Below are 18693 nucleotides of genomic sequence, written 5' to 3' on the forward strand. Positions count from 1 at the left end.
GCTTCACTAAACAGAAGAATCCCAATATGTTCGCTGCCTTACAGGTCTGTTTTCTGGCGAAACACTGACATACTCCACTACATGGTCCTCACCCCTTCCATGGAGGAAACTCTAGTACAAAGGTAAGGGCAATTCTATGTCCCCATCTTACCGCTTACTTTTCGCCGGCCCTCTTTAGAAGGAGCTGTCACTATAATAAGAACGGCACCTCGAGTCCCCCTCGTTTGTGGCACCCTGACCAAGCATGGGCTGCGCAGGCTGTGTGCCAGCTAAGACCAACGTACCTATAAATATTCCAGGCGACCATTCTCAAACCCAGGAACGCGTATGGAACTTCCTGCCATGTATGATGATAATGATATCTGTTGCCATCCCCTTTGGCGGCGCCATGTAGCGAACTAGCTCGTTCACGCCAGAGGCCCCTTGACGAGAACACTTGTCCAGTTTTTCGCCATACACCATGCGCTGACGTGAGGTTAGACATCGTGTACGTTAAATGCCGCATTCAGCTACACTTTTTTTGAGCAATTAGTTGAATTTTGTTAAACGCTGTCCACGCAACAATGGAAAGCGGTAGTGCGAAGCAATCGGCACTGTAGAAAGTGAGCGTACGCTGACGACCGACACCAAGTGAACTGGCCAATGGCAGTTTTCTGAACTTACCTATGACTCGCCAAAAGAGCAAACGCAATTGGATGGGGCAAAATGTAGGCTTGGTCCCCGTACCCGTATTCCGGCGCAGTCTTCACCTTGCAGTCCTGCAACACCCGATTCATTCAGGTTGAGTTGTGCTGCGAGACCCTTGTATCATTCTATGAACACTTTGCCCAAGTTTCACTTTCAGTTACCCTGCATCCCGCGTTCAGCGTATTTCACAAGGAGTGCTTGGACGCGAAACCTGCGCGTTCTTTCACGCATGCACTTCTCGCGCTGCAAATAACTTGTGACAGCGCTAGGACAGATATTTGTAATAACTATGAAAAGCAGCATATGGTTGAGCACACATCGTTACAAATGAAATCTTACACAATACTGATACCCTGTATCATCAGTCTATGCGCGAAACATCTGAAGCCCCCTAGCATGCTTCTGTATGCTGCACAATATCGATACGCGCGCTTGCTAAAATCTTTCACAGTGATTATGTCTGACTGCATAAAACTTGCGCGTGCTATCGTTCGGCACGATCGCCCACTTTCCGTTATTACAACATTTCCACTGTATTCGACGCTTCTAAACACAATGAATGCGTCACGCTAATAGCCATCTGCATTCCAGATTTATATACGCGAGCTACAGCGATTACGGTTGAAAGTATACAGTTGACACACGTATGAAATACAAAGCGTTCCACTGTAAAGCAATCCTGTATTAATACCCGGGGTTTCACGTGCCAAAACCCCGATATGCTTATGAGGCAAGGCGTAGTCGAAGGTTCCGGAAATTTAGACCATCTGGTGTTCTTTAACGTGCACCTGAATGTACGTACATGGACGTCTAGCAATTCGCCTCCCTCAAAATTGCACCTCCGCGGCTGGGATGAAACCCGCGTATTTCCGGTCAGCAGCAGAGCACCGTACAACCATTGTACCACCGCGACAGCCCGCTGGACGCAAGTTCATCCACGAAATTGTTAAATGTGTTAACTATGTAACCTGCTATGCTACCATGATGACATCATTCGGATTGCGAATCACACTGAATCTGCCTTGAACGAAAGAAGAGAATTTTAACGGCTCGTTTCTTTTGTTTGATAAAACCTTACGGAGAACCAACAGACTACAAGGAAGGTATAGGGGGCGTTAATTGTACTGTTTTAACTGTACTGTAGTAATTATATAAACGTGAATAAAGTGAAGTGGACGAAAAGACAAAATCCTGCCTGCAGGGACCGAACGTGCAACCTTCGGATAACGCGCCCGATTCTCTACCAATTGAGCTACGGAGGCGGTCGTCCCCTCGTCCACTTTATCGGGTATTTATGAGCACGGAGACCTGGAAGTGTGTGCGCCACTCGCCGCCATGACGGCGAGTGTGGAACTTGCGTTTCTGAATGTATGTTCGCATTTCAAAGGTGAGGTTCATTTACGCCTGAGCAATGTGCGGCACAAATCCTTACAGCTTCGACAACGTGCGCCAGTAAGAATAACCAATGTAATTAATCTTTGGTCACTACAAAGGGCTTGAAAAGCGAGGTTGGAAAGTTACGAGGACGTTCCCAATAGACTGCTGTAAATGAAAACCTACCTGGCCTGGTGGCAGCAGCTGTCGAGAGTCGCATACGTGTAGGCGAGGCCTTCACCAAGCCGGTGGTCGTATAGCACCCCCGATGGCAGTTGGAAAATCAGTACCGATAGGTGGCCCACCTGTAGGTAGGCCTGTCACCTCCTCCTGCCACACGCACAGCAACTGCGTTTTTTTAACGCAAACATCACTCGTCAAGCTTGTCAACACCAAAGCACTGAAATATTTGCCCCTAAGAGAGCAGCGAAACAAGGATCAAAAGGCGTAGTGAATGAACGCCTACATAGGCCTACAATGCACATGCTTTGGTTTTTTTGTTACTAGCAAACAAGCCTTGTTTTGAGACATGACTAAAAAACGCGGTCGCAATAGTTAACAGCAAATCTGTTCGTTGAAAACCACATTGGGCATCAAAAAATTGTAACAGTATACATAATGCACCTCTCAGAAAACAGTCCTATAATTTTTCTCAACCTTTCTCTCACTAGCGCGGTACTTGCCTGCGAACAGTTGACGACCGCGACAGTCGAGACACAATCGGCTGACATAGCAATGGCACGTCTCTTTTCCCAGTTTCAAGTCATGTACATATCCGCCCAATTAAATCTTCCTATTTGTGGACATTTGTATTCAGCCCGGCTTATGATTTCTGCCTTGGCACGAAACGGGTAAGCAGTGGCATTGTAATCAAACCTTGATGAATACAAAGAGCTTGAAAACCGGGGTTCTGTTAATGAAAACCCACCTGGCCTGCTGGAATCACGTGTTGAGGACCGCATACGGGTAGGCGAGGCCTTCACGAAGCCGCTGGTCGGATAGCACCCCCGATTGCAGTAGGAAAAGCAGTACCGACAGGTGGCCCACATGCAGGCCCGTCACCTCGTGCCAAACGCACAGCAACTGCGGTTTTTTACAGCAAACAGCCGTGGTCAAGCTTGTCAAACAACACCAAGGCACTGGATGGTCAGCACTGAAAGATATGCCGCTAAGAGAGCAGCGAAACAAGGGGAAAAAGGCGTAGTGTATGAATGCCTACATAAAGGCGGTTGTAATAGTTAAAATATCTTTTCGCTGAAAACCACATTAGGCATAAAAAAATTGTTAACATCATAATGCACCCCTCAGAAAGCAGTCCTACACTTTCAAGCTTTTCCTCACTAGCGGGTACTTGGCTGCCAACATTTCACGACCGGAACAGTCGAGACGCAATCGCCTGGCACTGCAATGGTACTACCGCGCTTAGTATGAGCTGCAACATGCGAGCGCGTGGCCGAGCGCTCTGCAAGGTTGTACAGTGGCGTCGATCATGGCATATTTTCGAGTTATCAGGAGAGAGTTTGGCTGTCCGTGCGAGTGCGCATAGCCTCCATTTGCTTTCACGCACGCCCTCGTTTTGCCCTGCGGTGATAGCAGCTACGAAAATAACTTCGAGGGTGAAAGCAAGCAAGTGGGGGCCATGCGCGCACGCAGGGACAGCCAAACTCCATCTCGATAACTCGAAAATATGCCATGAACAGCGCCACTGTACAACATTGCAAAGCACTCGGCCACGCGCTCGCGTGATGTAGCTCATACTGAGCGCGATAGTACGTCTGCTTTGCTAGTTTCCTGTCATGCATATATTCGCCCAATTAACTCTTCCAATTTGTGGAATGTTCAGCACAACTTATTCTGCCCTGGCACGGAACGGGCCAGCACTGGCAGTTCACAGTCAGGAATAAGAGAATAGTAAAGCTCTGAGATTGTCAGTCTGATGCAAGGCACTACTGCGTCAAAGCACCATGAGCAAGCATGTAAGTGTTCCTTGATAAGGCTTGTCCAATGCAATTTGTTTCCTTAATATCACAATGTCAGCCTTTCCAATTTGATATTTTCTATGGGTGAACAAGGTTGTGCCTAAGAAAGAAGTGGGCTCCTCGACGCAGTCTCTTTTAGCCTACCTTATTTTAAGCTAAGTTAAATATGTGTTCGCGCTCGTACGTTGCCGCTGTTGTGGTTGTTGCAGGGTTTTTTTTCTTGTTTTTTGAAGCGACGGTGACTGGGCATGTTTGGCGAGGCAAGCTAATCCAGATGGTGTAGAGCGAGATACTACTGCAAACACGCCATTACACTTTACGTATTAGATTATTAGGTTATTCACACATTTTTCTTCACCTTGAAATGCCGGGACATGTTTCTGTATTTAAAACCCATTTTGTTAACTGCAATATAAAATGTTCACAACGCTTGATCAGTTACCAAGCCTGCGTATTTCATGATCCAGTAAAAGTTAACGATATCATAACCTACAGGCTTTCGCCATGTACATTTGAAAATTCATTCTTCGCGAGTCACAAATTCTGCAACTAAGCAACACTGGCCGTCGCACCTATAGTGTCTTACAATTACCTAACCGGAAAAGTGGTAGTGGGTGCTATTCTATGATGACTATGCTTCGGCATGGTGACCGAATCGGCAACGTTCTCGGTGAGCCTCAACACCTTGAAACGCCTAAACAGGATACTGACCACCTATCCTGCCGTGAATATTGACGACTTGCACTTGGTGCTTCAATGCACCAGACAAGGGCATATTTCTAATGTGTTTATGCGATATCTGCTTAATACAATTATTTCGACGAGTGAGTCCCAGGCGAAATCCGGTCCTAGCTCCACACAAACGCGACTAAGCCTCGGGACCGCGCGCACGCCATTAAATCATGCAGAGCCTGTCTACTACGCCGGCCGCTACGACTCCGTGCACAAGCTCTGAATAAGCGCTCTCATATCAATTATAGTACTAAACAATGGAAGCACTCGGAACTCAACTTTTCGCTTTTATTTTCTCAAGAGGCCTTTAATTGTCCCGGATAGGTATCGGGAAAAGCGTTCGGTTGCTCTGATCCTAGTATAGATAGCATGGGTATGGGTGATTCCATGGGTACCTGCGATTAGTGAAGCATGCATAATGGGCGCATACTCAGGTGGTGTAAAGATTAGAAAAAAGGCAATGGCTTAGTATGCGTGAGGGCTTTAGGCGACGACGAAGAAGAATGAAACACGAGAAAACGCGGCGCAAGGAATGAGTGAAAGGGGGAAACAATGTTGAGATTCCACCTTAGCCAGCAATGTGCCTTGGTAGTTCCTTCTCCGTATTGCATTTCTATTCATATTGGAAACAAGCGATATTTAGAAATAGCTTATTGAATTGCAAGAAGATATAGTGGCTATCACGTGAGCACTGACTGACGACCACTTCCAATTTCCATTCACCACTTGGAAGTAAAAAGTACCTCCGCAGTGCCCTATAAGAGCGAAAAGCAACGAGTGATACCACATTGTGCGCTTCAGCGCATAAAGCGTACACCAGGGGAGGTATTTTAACGCGACAGCATTAACCGGCTCGGTTCGCAGGAATTCCTGTGTCGGCGTCGGAGTTGTTGGTCGTGAGCGATAAAACATCTCGTCCGTGACCAAAAAACTGAGGAAGATGCACATAAAATAAACAGCAAAAATCTTCAGTTCGAGTAAGAATCGAACGCATGCCATCTGCGTGGCAAGCAGGTGTTCTACCAAAGAGCCACGATATTGCTTGAAATAGCTTGGGAAAAAACACTATATGAATGTCATGTAGTGGTAGGAGTCTCCTTAACGCATGTATTATTGCGTGGCAGAAGCGTAGGATCTCGCCAAGCCTCAAAATATGTGAATTGCGCTACGAGTGGGTGTTTTAAAGGCCCACCCATTACAAAATGTTCAGACATATTTAATCATCAGCCGCAAAAGCATGAAGAATGTGAGCAGCTGCGTAGGTTCGCGTGTTGCCTTACGGACGCGTAGTGGGCCCTTCACCGATTCGCGAAAGAAATAATTATGGCGTAGCGGACAACTGCATTTGCAGTAGACTTTCTGGGATAGTTTGAAACGGCCAACGTTAAGGGCACAGTCGGTCGTTTCCTCACGGCACGGTTGAGGCATGCTCCGAAAACCGAAGCCAGAGAAGGCGATGCGCACGGGTCCCGATTACGCTATCGCGTTCTGCCCTTGAAGGCGAAGCTCAAGCGTCCTCCATTTTTTGTACGTGTTCTGCGATAGAATTGAACAGAACGAAACGTAACGAGAGGACGACACGGAGCCGCACGGGATTGGCCGAGGCTCGTCTGGTGGTCAGACGTGGGAATAGCAACCGGAAATGGCAGTGCTGTGAAGCATTTTTGCAAGGAATCACAGCACGGACGGAGGCACCGTTTCGGTCCGATAGAACGGATGTATAGCGGTCTCCGTACGACTTGGACTCAATCAAAACGTTAGCGCTAGGGTCGGAGAATTGAATTATCCTGCTTTATGTTGGCTTACTCCAATCCCACGCCAATAGTTTGCGAAATCACAACCATCCCCCCACCACCAGTGTGGATGGATGGATGGATGGATGCTATGAGCATCCCCTTTATAACGGGGCCGTTTTTGTCGAGCGTGGTGGCATGTGCGCCACCACACTCTACAAAAAGCACTTCTTTTGAAATTGGTCCAATGCCTTGTCAACATCGATTAAATCGATGTTACCATAAAAAAACATTCACATCCCAGCTCCCTGCCCCTTACGGCAGAGACCCTTCTATGGCCACCATACTAACAGTCTCTTAGTTATTTCTATTGCGAAAGTGGTCAGCATACCATGGTTGTCCCTAAAACCCATGGTTTTGCGTAGGCTCGTTCCCAAACATACACCTGGGTGGTATCTCCACATTCAATCAGAACATGCTCCGTCGTTTCCTTAGCTTCCTCACAGCGTATACAGAATCGCGCTTTATAACTACGCGTTCTAAGGCACGTGGATGGATGCATGGATTCTATGAGCGTATCCTTCATAACAGGGCGGTGACAAGTGTGCCACCAGGCTCGAAAAAAACTTTCATTTTTTCTTTTTTTTTGTGGCCTAATGCCTCTACTTCGATAAAGTCGATCTTACGACAGGAAAAAAAAACGGAAATTATCAGCCCAGTTCTCTGCCCTTTACGGCAGACTGTCCTTATTTTTTTCCAATATTTATTTTTTGCCCTTTCTCTATAATTTTCTGCCACCAATACTCTAACAGTCTCTTATTTCAATCGCGGGTGTGTTCAGTTTTCACTGTAGTCCCTAAATCCCAAGGCTTCATGTAGGCTCGTGCCCAAACGTACACCTGGGTGGATATCTCCACATTCAATAAGAAGAGGCTCCGATGTTTCCTTATCTACTCCGCATCATGTGCATTGTTCTTTACAAAATCTCGCGTTATAAGTACGCGTTCTAAGGCAACCCGACCTCGCTTCATACAGTAAAGCGTTTGCCCTTGAATTATCTTAAAATGCTTCCCTCCTTATTTAATTTTTGCCCTTTCGGTGGTTATTCAAGCCGGTTTTTTCTCCGTAGCTGTCGCCCAGGAAATCCTCTCCGCCGTTAAGCGAAAAGTTACTTTTCGCTTAACGGCGGAGAGGATTTCGGCGGAGAGGAAAAGAGGATTTAACGGCGGAGAGGAAAAGTTACTTTTCCCAGTACCTGCACTCCAGCATTCTTTCACGTATCTACTTTCTAGCACTAAAATTGTCTCGTAATAACCCCATGGTTCTAAGTTTCGCGTAAACGCTGCGAGAAGATTTTATAATAGCTTTATTAAGGCGCGCTACATGGCTGAGTAAACGTCGATATGCCATATCAGTTAACGTTACAAACAAAATGTTACGTATTTTCTGTTATACGCAAAACTCATAAGCACTTAAGAGCTGCTTCTGCATGTTACACGTACAATACAGACACGCAAATTGTACATGTTTTTCACAGCGACTATGTAGGACCCCCTAAAACTGCTGCCGGTTTTATCGCACTGTTCAGGCCCCGTGTTGATATATTGGAACCGCTGCAATGTTAGCTACGCTTCTAAGCACAGCGCATGCGCGACGGGGAAGGCTGATTCATGAGATTTGTCCCACCAAATAGCCAAAGGCTATGAGGGACGCCGAGCAGTGACGGGCTCCGGACAGCTTTGACTGCCTGACGTGCTTGCTCGCCAAGCTTCTTACGCTCGCGCCTTGTCCGTTGTCGGTGGCCTGTACACTAGTTCTCATTGGTCCCGCCATAGGCGCAGCTGCGCTCTCCGGTGATTTCAAGAATGATCACTAGATGGAGCGCCACCGCTCAAGGCGGCGCATACCACCCTAGGCGCGTGCGCTAGTTAGATAGGTGACAGCTAGAGGGCCGCGCCTCTCGTTGGGCGTAGAGTCACTGGAAAATTTGAGAGTACCGCAAAGGTAGGCTGCACGCGGGCAACATTGGGCGGCGGCGGCCATTTCCCTTCCGGACCGTGCAGCGCGTTGCTAGCGTGTGTTGAGAAGTGACTGATCTTTTCGCCTCGATGCCGTGTTACGGTCGGCGTAACTTCAATATGTGTGTGTGTGTGTTTCTTCAAAAGGATATCAGAAGTGATTTCGAGTCATCGAGAGCCATGAATCGACTGCGCGGTAAGCGGTGTAGCTAATGAAACGTGCGGCGAATGTGCCATGTGCTCGCGAACTCTCATCGTGGCTTCATCGGTCTCTTTTGGTTTCACGGCCGGGTGTGTTCGCAAGGTCCGGAGCTGTATAGTTGCATTAGCGTAATGACTGTGCGAGATGCCATTTACTTCGACAATTGGTGAATGTTGACTGTTTGCGCTAGCCTTGCAGTCGGTGTTCAGGTTCATTTCGTAACACATTCCAGAACATTATCGAACATTCAGCATTGCGTCCTTCGACTGATCGCTGACGCATACCTTACTTGCGCACCATGCTTGCTGTTCAGCTGGGTGTTATCTGTAATAGAAGTGGTGTGTGTACGGTAAGAGGAAGTTGTGCGTGAAGTATATGTCTCGGTTCGGAACGCCAGCAGCCGAACGCACGGGCGAATCGGCGTGCGGTAGGTAAGGTGCATCTTATTTTGCCAATACATTGTCATTTCTTAACAGATAGGTAGAAAATAGGCCATCGAATATGATTGACGTCACTACTCAGTTGTTTGATTTCCTATTTATTGTCTCCTTAATATTCCCAACGTTGCAGTGCATTTGCAAATATTTTGCTGTGTTCCGACAAAGTTTTTTTTTCTTTTCTTTTGCGTTGCCAGCGCGTAAGCAGCTGGGGTTCGGCTTCTGCAGTGCTTTTAATTTTAACCTTTTTTTTGGTAATGCACTCTTGTTGAAACTTCCTCGACGCAGTGCTTTATGTTATTTTGATCAGAAATAGCAAATCCCGAAACCTTTTAACGCGCATGCTACTGCAATACAGTATGTATATAGATCTGGGGCTCGCATGAAATCGATTCCCTCAATGCGTGGGAGGATAAGCCGATTTTATTATTCTTTTTTTTTTTGCTGTGACCATTTCTCACCCACTAAACAGTATTGCAAGGGTACGCCCGGCGCAATGCAGCATTACCAACATTTAAAAAAAATAAAGTACGCCTAATAACATTGCCTTGTACCAACTTTATCAACAGAGTTCCACGCTTCAGTTTTGCGCAGTGGCAAATGATCATGCGACAATTGCGTTCAAGGTATACAGTAAACAGTTATTTTAATGAGTTTCGATTTCGCTGTCGTGCGCGACACGCTTATAACTCGAAATGCATGCACAATCTGTTCAACAGATCGAGATATAAACAGCCGAGCAAATAGAAAGGTACGTAGTATGCTGAACATAGCGAACAGAAAAGGTGAAGTATCCTGTTGCATGAGAGCTTTTCCAGCAAAGTTTGTGTAGTTCACTACAGAAAGGAGTGTTCTTCGAGGGGGGCGAATTCATTTCGCGGCCAACTATGCAGCCACGTACAACGACGCTCTTTGACGTAATGTTTCCCACACGAAATGCAAAAATATACGAAATTCCCGGAGTAGCTCCAGCAACGTTCGTTTACTGGTGAGCTACTCTCTGGCATCTGCATGACGCGTTTAAAAAAGCGACGAAGTACTTCTAGGGACCGTGGTACTTCTAAATGTCCGGCCGCGCTCTGCATTCAAAGCAACTGCACCCAAAGCGCTTGGAAGGGATATGGAGGCGAGAGCTCACGTGATGCGAGTAAGCCAATCGCGTCGGCGGCGGCGCGCGGAAAACAGATGCGATACTCTGAAATTTTTCTGGTGACTCCTAAAAAAACTTGTCCACCGTTTTCAAGAGATCAGCTGTTACATCATCCTCATCAGCTTTTTTCACTATTTGCATTCCCTCCAATGCTTTGCTTACTCCCTTTGTCATTACTGGCTTGATGTATAATACTTCAGTACTACTGCCATTATCGTCGTGGCTGTCCAGGCTAATGTACAGACGTCTGTAGAACTCTTCAGCTACCTTAACTATCTTATCCCTATTGGGCGTGACATTGCCTTCGTTCTATCTCAGTGTACATATCTGGTTTTCTGCCAGTGCCCATTTTCTCTTCACCGCTTTTCGGCTTCGTCCGCTCTTCAGAGCATGTTCAATTCTGTCCGTATTATGCCTTTTTATGTCGGACACTTTACGCCTGTTGATTAGCTTTGAAGGCTCTACGAGTTCTATTCTGTCAGGCTAGATGCTTTGATGCTTTGCTTTTTCATAATGAAGTCTATCGTGTCCTGGGAGAGCTCACCAGTGTCTTGTCTGACGACCGTGCCTCCCACTTCTGTTGCACGCTGTGTAGTCATACTGGTAAGGTTATCCTTCATTCCGTGAGTGTTCAGGATAGCTTCCTGGGTTACAACCGTCTATGGGTTCTGTAGCCAGATCCTGTATTCTGTACTTTCCGTTTAAGCGCAGGATCATTCCATAGTATCACGCAGTTAGCCTTAGAAATGAAAGGCCGGATAGACATCAGTCTTAGTGAGCGCAAGAAACGCAAAAGCCTGCGAGACGAAACCACACTTACCGCCGCGCGCCCACGCACGTGCAGATGTGTGAGCGATAGCCTAAAAAAATCTTGGAAGGAAACTTAAGGTTAATGGCACTTCGGGCATCGGCCCAGGGTGGCAGCACTTGCTGGGCACAAAAAAAGTTTGAAAACTGGCGCAATTTCCAAACATGCAGACGCGGCAACGTACATGTACGGTATCGACCATTTGGGGACTTGTTTGCGGAACTCACGCAACACCCGAGTAATTGTAAATGCAATTACACGGGTGTCCTTGCATTTCACCATCATCCAGACGTGGCCGAATAAGGCTGGGAACCGAACCCACGTCCTCGAGCTTAGCAGCGTGGTGACTTACGTGCTTAGCTACCAAGGTGGGATAATTTGAACACGGACATTAGTATCGCACTAAATCGATTCTAAAGCGGGCGATTGATCGAGGGCTCGTTTCTAATGGAACCAACAGAATGAAGCTAAGGAGGGTATACAGCACTATAATTGTGTTTTACCTGTCGTATAGTAACTATGAAGTAAAAGGAAATGAATTATAGTGAGTGAGAAATCAGCTTGCCGCTGCCGGGGATCGACGCTACAGGCTTCGGATGACGCCTCCCATGCTCTACCAATTGAACTACAGCGGCGGTCGCTTTCCCATTCACTTTATCTATTAGGTATGTCAGTGTAATCCTCGGAGTGTTAGCCAGAGCTGTTCGCAGCCAATACGGCGAACGATGTGCGGCACAACTCTGACAGCTTCGGCCACGTGCGTCAATAAGAATGGCAAGTGGAATATAAACCCTTGGTCAGTACAAAAAGGTTGGAAAGTGGAGGTTGGGTGAAGTGTGAAGTGTGAAGATGTTTGCAATAGAGTGTTGTAAATGAAAACCTACCTGGCCTGCTGGCACAGGGTGTTCAGGATGGCTCACGGATAGGTAGCCTGCCAGCAGGCCGGTCACCTCGTGCCACACGTACAGCAAGTCTGCGTTTTTTACAGAAAACAGCAGTTGTCAAGCGAAGGCACTGGTTGGTCAGCACTGAGATATATACCCCCCAGAGTGCATCCAAACGACAGAGCAAAACGTGTAGTGGTAGAATGCCTGCTTAGGGCTACAATGCCGTTGATTTGTTTTTACCAGCAAAGTGCCCGTGTTTTGTGAGTTGAGTAAAAAGTGTGGTTCCAATAGTCACCAGAAGATATTTTCGTTCAGAAGCACATTGCGAATTTAAAAAAAAATGCCACAGTAGTATGTAGCTGGCTGAGGCATACTAGCGCAAGGAATAAAACGACGGACACAAGAAAGAAGATGAAAACAAGCGCTTTCATTGTGTTCGTCGTTTAATTCCTTGTGCTATTATATCTCAGCCAGTTATGTCTAATATGTCTCAGCCAACTAGCCCAACATTTAATTCTTTTATAGTAATATGTACCTCTGGGCAAATAGCCTTAAAAATTCTCGAGCTTTCCTTACTAGCGAGTACTTGGCTACCAACAACCCACAACCGTCTGGCACACCAATCCGCCTTTTTCGCGATGCCACAGCGCACTCGCCCTTCCCCTAGAGGAATGTCGCGAAACGCCTCTTGATCTCGGAGGCTTTCGTTCTGGCGATACCAGTTGCACCGGCCCCTACGAAAATGGCGGAGGGCAGCACAGGAAAACGTAAATGGTGAATTCCACGAAGTTTGTTTTGCTAGTTTTCTTTAAAGTCATGCATACGTCCACCCAATAGGTTTTCCCATTTATGGACATGTCTTTTCAGCACGGCTTATTATTTCTGATTTGACACGATACGGGCAAGCTCTGGCATGTTTGCGCTTTGCATTTCGCACTAAGGACTAATAGAATAGTAAATCTATCAGGGCTTTTTCAATCTGATGGTAGACCGTACTGCGTCCAAGCCACATAAGCAAGCATGTGAATGTTCCTCATCAGGCTTTCAACATTTCAATTAAAAACTGCGAATGATGGCCACTTGTGTTTTCTATGGCTTTATAAGGTTGTACCTAACAAAGCGCGCCCCTCGAACCATTACCCTTCTTTAGTTTACCTTATTTTAAGAAGTTAGATATGACCTCGTACTCGTAGGGTGCCGCTCTTGCAGCATAGAGAAGCGACGGTGACTGGGCATAATTGGCGAGGCCAGCTAATCTAGAAGATGACCAAGATTGTTGCTATTGTAAGCGAGTGGCTACTGGAAATACATAATTAAATTTTACGTATTAGTATACGGTTAGTTATATGTATATGCCGCTGCATCCTGAAAGGTCTGCGTATCATAACAGTTTCAATAACCCCTTTCGTCAACTCCAATATAAAATGTTCACAACGCTCGATCAGTTACCAAACCTGACCATTTTATGATGCCATAAAAGTTAACGTTATTTTATAACATACAGGATTTCGCCATATACATTTGAAAATCCATTCTGCCTCTGGCACCAAGCAACACTGGCTGTCACACACACAGGGGGCCTTAGAATTACCTACAAGGAAAATTGGTGGGGGACGCTGTTGTACGACGAAAATTATTCGAAAGAATCAGCGAATTGGCACCGTTCTCGGACAGCACCAACGCCTTGAAAGTCTTTCGTCTGTCATAGTGGTTCGCTCAAGGTGTTGAAGTTTGAGTTCCAGCCGTGTGGAGCGTCCGCGAAATTGGCGAAGCGGGTGAGAGGAAAGCGAAGAGAGGGGGAAAGCATAGCAGAGCAGAGCAAGGCATTGCTAAGAGAGGGAGAGGAGCAGCCGAGCAGGGCCGCCTCCCAGTCCTCTCGGGTTGGGAGGATTGAGCCGGCATGCCCATACCATGTGGCAGGTGTCAGCCACCTCACAGTACTGGCAGAGGCCGGAAGATTCTAAATGTTTGAGCACTGCCGGGTACAGTAGCGCATTAGTGAATATTCGGAGAATTCTCTCGTCCGCCTTCTTCAAACTATTGCAGGACGCAGGAAAGCGGTGGTAGGAGTGCCAATAATGTGTTATTACATCTTTAATAAAATCTCAGGATAGTTTTCTTGTGGATCAGCAGGGTCACCAGTGGGCGAGGCAGTGGTCCGGGGAATGAGCGCGCGGGCGGCAGCGTGCGCTGCCTGCCAGGCAATGAGGCAGCGCCTTGGTCTCTCCCCTCCCTCCGCACACTCTTCCACGGGAAGTGTTTGATAAATATATCTCGTGTCAGTCGTGTCTTTCCATAAAAATGTCCTTAGTGGATTGCAAACAATCATAACACGTATTTGAAAGTACGAGATCAAAAGGCGCCTCGTAGATCAATTGTGTGAGATATTGGTGTTGAAAAGCATCGACACCATGGTCAAAGAAGCTAATTAGAGGTCCACGGACTCACCCGGACTCAGACACAGGTCGAGCCGTGAGTATGAGTGAGTCAGTCCACGTGAGTAATATTTTGGTGAGTTTGAGTCCGCGTGAGTCTCGCTGAGAAAATTTTTAGCGAGTCTCGGTCCAGGTGAGTCCGGCTGCGGAAAATTTTGGTAAGTACGAGTCCAAAAGAGACTTAAGAGCAAAATATTTCTTGAGTGAGTCTGGGTGAGCTCCAGTTTTTCTGCCGACCTATGCTGGTGACATTGGCTATCCCGCCGCAGTGGTCTAGTGGTTGCGGCGCTTGACTGCTGTCCCGGAGGTCGCGGGATCGAATCCCGGCGGAGGCGGCTGCATTTTTGGTGGAGGCGAAAATGTTTTAGGCCCGTGTACTTTGCTTTAGGTGCATGTTAAAGAAGCCCAGGGGGTCGAAATTTCCGGAGCCGTCCACTACGGCGTCCTTCATAATCATACCGTGTTTTTGGGATGTCAAACCCCAGAAATTATTGGTGACATTGGCTAGACCATGATTAATTCAAAACACGATACATTCTATCCGTATTATGCCTTTTTATGTCGGACACTTTACGCGTGTTCATTAGCTTTGAAATCTCTACGACACTTTACGCCTGTTGATTAGCTTTGAAAGCTCTACCAGTTCCATTCTCTCAGGCTAGATGCTTTCATGCTTTGCTTTCTCATAATGACGTATATCGTCTTCTGAGAGAGCTCACCAGTGTCTTGTCTGACGACCGTACCTCCCACTTCTCTAGCACGCTGTGTAGTGATACTAGTAAGGTTATTATTCATTCCGTGAATGTTCAGGCCAGCTTCCTGGGTGACAACCGTCTATGAGTTCTGCAGCCAGATCCTGTATTCTGTACTTTCCGTTTTAGTGCAGAATCATTCACTAGTATCACGCAGTTACCCTTAGAAATTAAAGACTGGATAGACATCAGTCTTAGTGAGCGCAACAAACGCAAAGAGCCTGCGACACGAAACCACATTTACCGCCGCGCGGCCACGCACGTGCAGATGTGTGAGCGATAGCCTTAAAAAATAAACAAAAGGTTAATGGCACTTCGGGCATCCGGGCAGGGTGGCAGCACTTGCTGGGCACAAAAAAAGTTTGAAAACTGGCGCAATTTCGAAACATGCAGACGCGGCACCGTACATGTACGGTGTCGACCATTTGGGGACTTGTTTGCGGAACTCACCCAACACCCGAGTAATTGTAAATGCAATTACGCGGGTGTCCTTGCATTTCACCATCATCCAGACGTGCCCAAATAAGCCTGGGAACCGAACCCACGTCCTCGAGCTTAGCAGCGCGGCTACTTACGTGCTTAGCTTCCAAGGTGGGATAATATGAACACAGACAGCAGTATCGCACTAAATCGATTCTAAAGAGGGGGATTGATCGATGGCTCGTTTCTAATGGAACCAACAGAATGAAGCTAAGGAGGGTATAGGGGACTATAATTGTATGTTTTAACTGTCGTATAGTAATTATGAAGTAAAATGAAATGAATTAAAGAGAGTGAGAAATCAACTTGACGCAACTAGGGATCGAACCTACAGCCTTCGGATGACGCGTCCCATGCTCTACCAATTGAACTACAGCGGCGGTCGCTTTCCCACTCACTTTATCGGGTAGGTATGTCAGTGTAACCCTCGGAGTGTTAGCCAGAGCTGTTCGCAGCCAATACGGCGAACGATGTGCGGCAGAACTCTGACAGCTTCGGCCACGTGCGTCACTAAGAATGACAAGTGGAATATAAACCCTTAGTCACTACCAGGGGCGTAGCCAGAAATTGTTTCGGGGGAGGGGGGGTGGTTCAACCATACTTTATGTACATATACTCGTGCATGCGTTTGTATGTGTGCGTGTATATATTTCGGGGGGGGGGTTTGAACGCCCCCCCCAACTCCCCCCTTGGCTACGCCCTTGGTCACTTCAGAAAGCTTGGAAAGTAGAGGTTGGGAAAACGTGTGAAGTGTGAAGACGTTTGCAATAGAGTGTTGTAAATAAAAACCTACCTGGCCTGCTGGCACAGGGTGTTCAGGATGGTAGTCTGCCAGCAGGCCGGTCACCTCGTGCCACACGTACAGCAAGTCTGCGTTTTTTTTACAGAAAAGAGCAGTTGTCAAGCTTGTGAACACCAAGGCACTGCTTGGTCAACACTGAAATATATACCCCCCAGAGTGCAGCCAAACGACAGAGCAAAACGTGTAGTGGTAGAATGCCTGCTTAGGGCTACAATGCCGTTGATATGTTTTTACCAGCAAAGAGTGTTTTGTGACTTGATTAAAAAGTGTAGTTCCAATATTCACCAGAAGATATTTTCGTTCACAAGCACATTACGAATTTAAAAAAAATTGTAATGTGGATGGCTGAGACATACTAGCGCAAGGAATAAAACGACGGACACAAGAAAGAAGACGAAGAGAAGCGCTTTCGTTGTGTTTGTCGTTTCATTCCTTGTGCTATTATATCTCAGCCACTTACGTCTAATATATCTCACCCAACTAGCCCAAAATTTAATTCTTTTATAGTAATATGTACCTCTGGGCAAACAGTCTTAAACATTCTGGAGCTTTTCCTTACTAGCGGGTACTTGGCTACCAACAACTGACGACCGTCTAGACAAAGACAACTGGCACACCATTCCGCCTTTTTCACGATGCCACAGCGTACGCGCCCTTACCCTAGCGGTAAAGTCGCGAAACGCCTCTTGATCTGGGAGGCTTTCGTTCTGGCGATACCACTTCTCCCGGCCCCTAACAAGAGCCTACCAAAACGGCAGGGGGCAGCACAGGGAAACGTAAATGGTGGATCCCACGAAATCTGTTTTGCTAGTTTTCTTTAAAGTCATGCATACGTCCACCCAATAGATTTTCCGATTTATGGACATGTCTTTTCAGCGCGGCTTATTATTTCTGACTTGTTTGCATGTTTGCATTTGCATTTCACTGTCAGGACTAATAGAATAGGAAATCTATCTGGGCCTTTTCAATCTGATGCTACACTACTGCGTCCAAGCCGCATAAGCAAGCATGTGAGTGTTCCTCATCAGGCTTTCAACATTTCAATTAAAATCCGCGAATGATGGCCACTTACGTTTTCTATGGCTTGATAAGGTTGTTCCTAACAAAGCGGGCGCCTCGAACTGTTACCCTTCTTTAGTTTACCTTATCTTAAGAAGTTAGACATGACCTCGTACTCGTACGATGCCGCTCTTGTAGTTGCTAAGCATAGTGAAGCGACGATGACTGGGCATAATTGACGATGCCAGCTAATCTAGAAGGTGCGCCAGGATTGTTGCTATTGTAAAGCGAGCGGTTCCTGGAAATACATAACTAATCTTTATATAATAGCATACGGTTATTTACAATATATATGCCACTGCATCCTGAAAGGTCTGCGTATCATACTTCGAGTTTGAATAACCCCTTTCATCAGCTCCAATAAAAAATATTCACAACGCTTGATCAGTTACCAAACCGGACCATTTTATGATGCAATAAAAGTTGATGTTATTTTATGACATACAGGATTTCGCCATATACATTTGAAAATTCATTCTTCGTGTGTCACAAATTCTGGCACCAAGCAACACTGGTTGTCCCACCCACACAGTGCCTTAGAATACCTGCAAGGAAAATTGGTGCGGGACGCTGTTGTCGAAAGACAATTCTTCGACACAATCAGCGAAGTAGCACCGTTCTCGGAGAGCATCTACACCTTAAAAGTGTTTAGTCTACCATAGTGGTTCAATCAAGCTGTTGAAGTTCGAGTTCCAGCCGTGCCGAGCGTCCGCGAAATTGGCGAAGCGGGTGAGGGCAAAGCGAAGAGAGTGGGAAAGCATAGCAGAGCAGAGCAAGGCATTGCTAAGAGAGAGAGAGGAGCAGCCGGGCAGGGCCGCCTTTCAGTCCTCTCGGGTTAGGTTGGGGTTGGGGGGGGGGAGGGGTTAAATATGGATTGAGCTGGCATGCCCGTCGCATGTGGTAGGTGTCAGCCATCTCACAATACTGGCAGAAATCATGTTTGAGCACTGCCGGGCACAGTAGCGTATTAGTGAATAGCCGGAGAATTCTCTCGTCCGCCTTCTTGAACTCTTGCAGGGCGCAGGAAAGCGGTGGTGGGAGTCCCAATAATGGGTTGTGTCAAGACGTTTATTAACGGGCACTCAGCGACGGCGCACGGCAGCGACATTCAAAGCGGGGCCGACTCTCTGCACGAGGGGCGTGCTCTCATAGAAGAGA

At 46.9% G+C, this 18693-nt stretch overlaps 1 long non-coding RNA gene across 1 annotated transcript; it reads right to left on the reverse strand.

The window, feature by feature from the left end:
• Positions 1-2286: 2286 nt before the first annotated feature.
• Positions 2287-16544, reverse strand: LOC119378654 (uncharacterized). The gene is made up of 4 exons (XR_005181043.2): positions 16468-16544; positions 12005-12093; positions 2990-3144; positions 2287-2409 (listed from the first exon to the last, which is right to left on the reverse strand). It is a non-coding gene; the product is annotated as an uncharacterized LOC119378654 (long non-coding RNA).
• Positions 16545-18693: the final 2149 nt, after the last annotated feature.

This window comes from Rhipicephalus sanguineus, unplaced genomic scaffold (assembly GCF_013339695.2).
Source record: "Rhipicephalus sanguineus isolate Rsan-2018 unplaced genomic scaffold, BIME_Rsan_1.4 Seq913, whole genome shotgun sequence".
In the NCBI taxonomy this organism is placed as follows: Eukaryota; Metazoa; Arthropoda; class Arachnida; order Ixodida; family Ixodidae; genus Rhipicephalus; species Rhipicephalus sanguineus.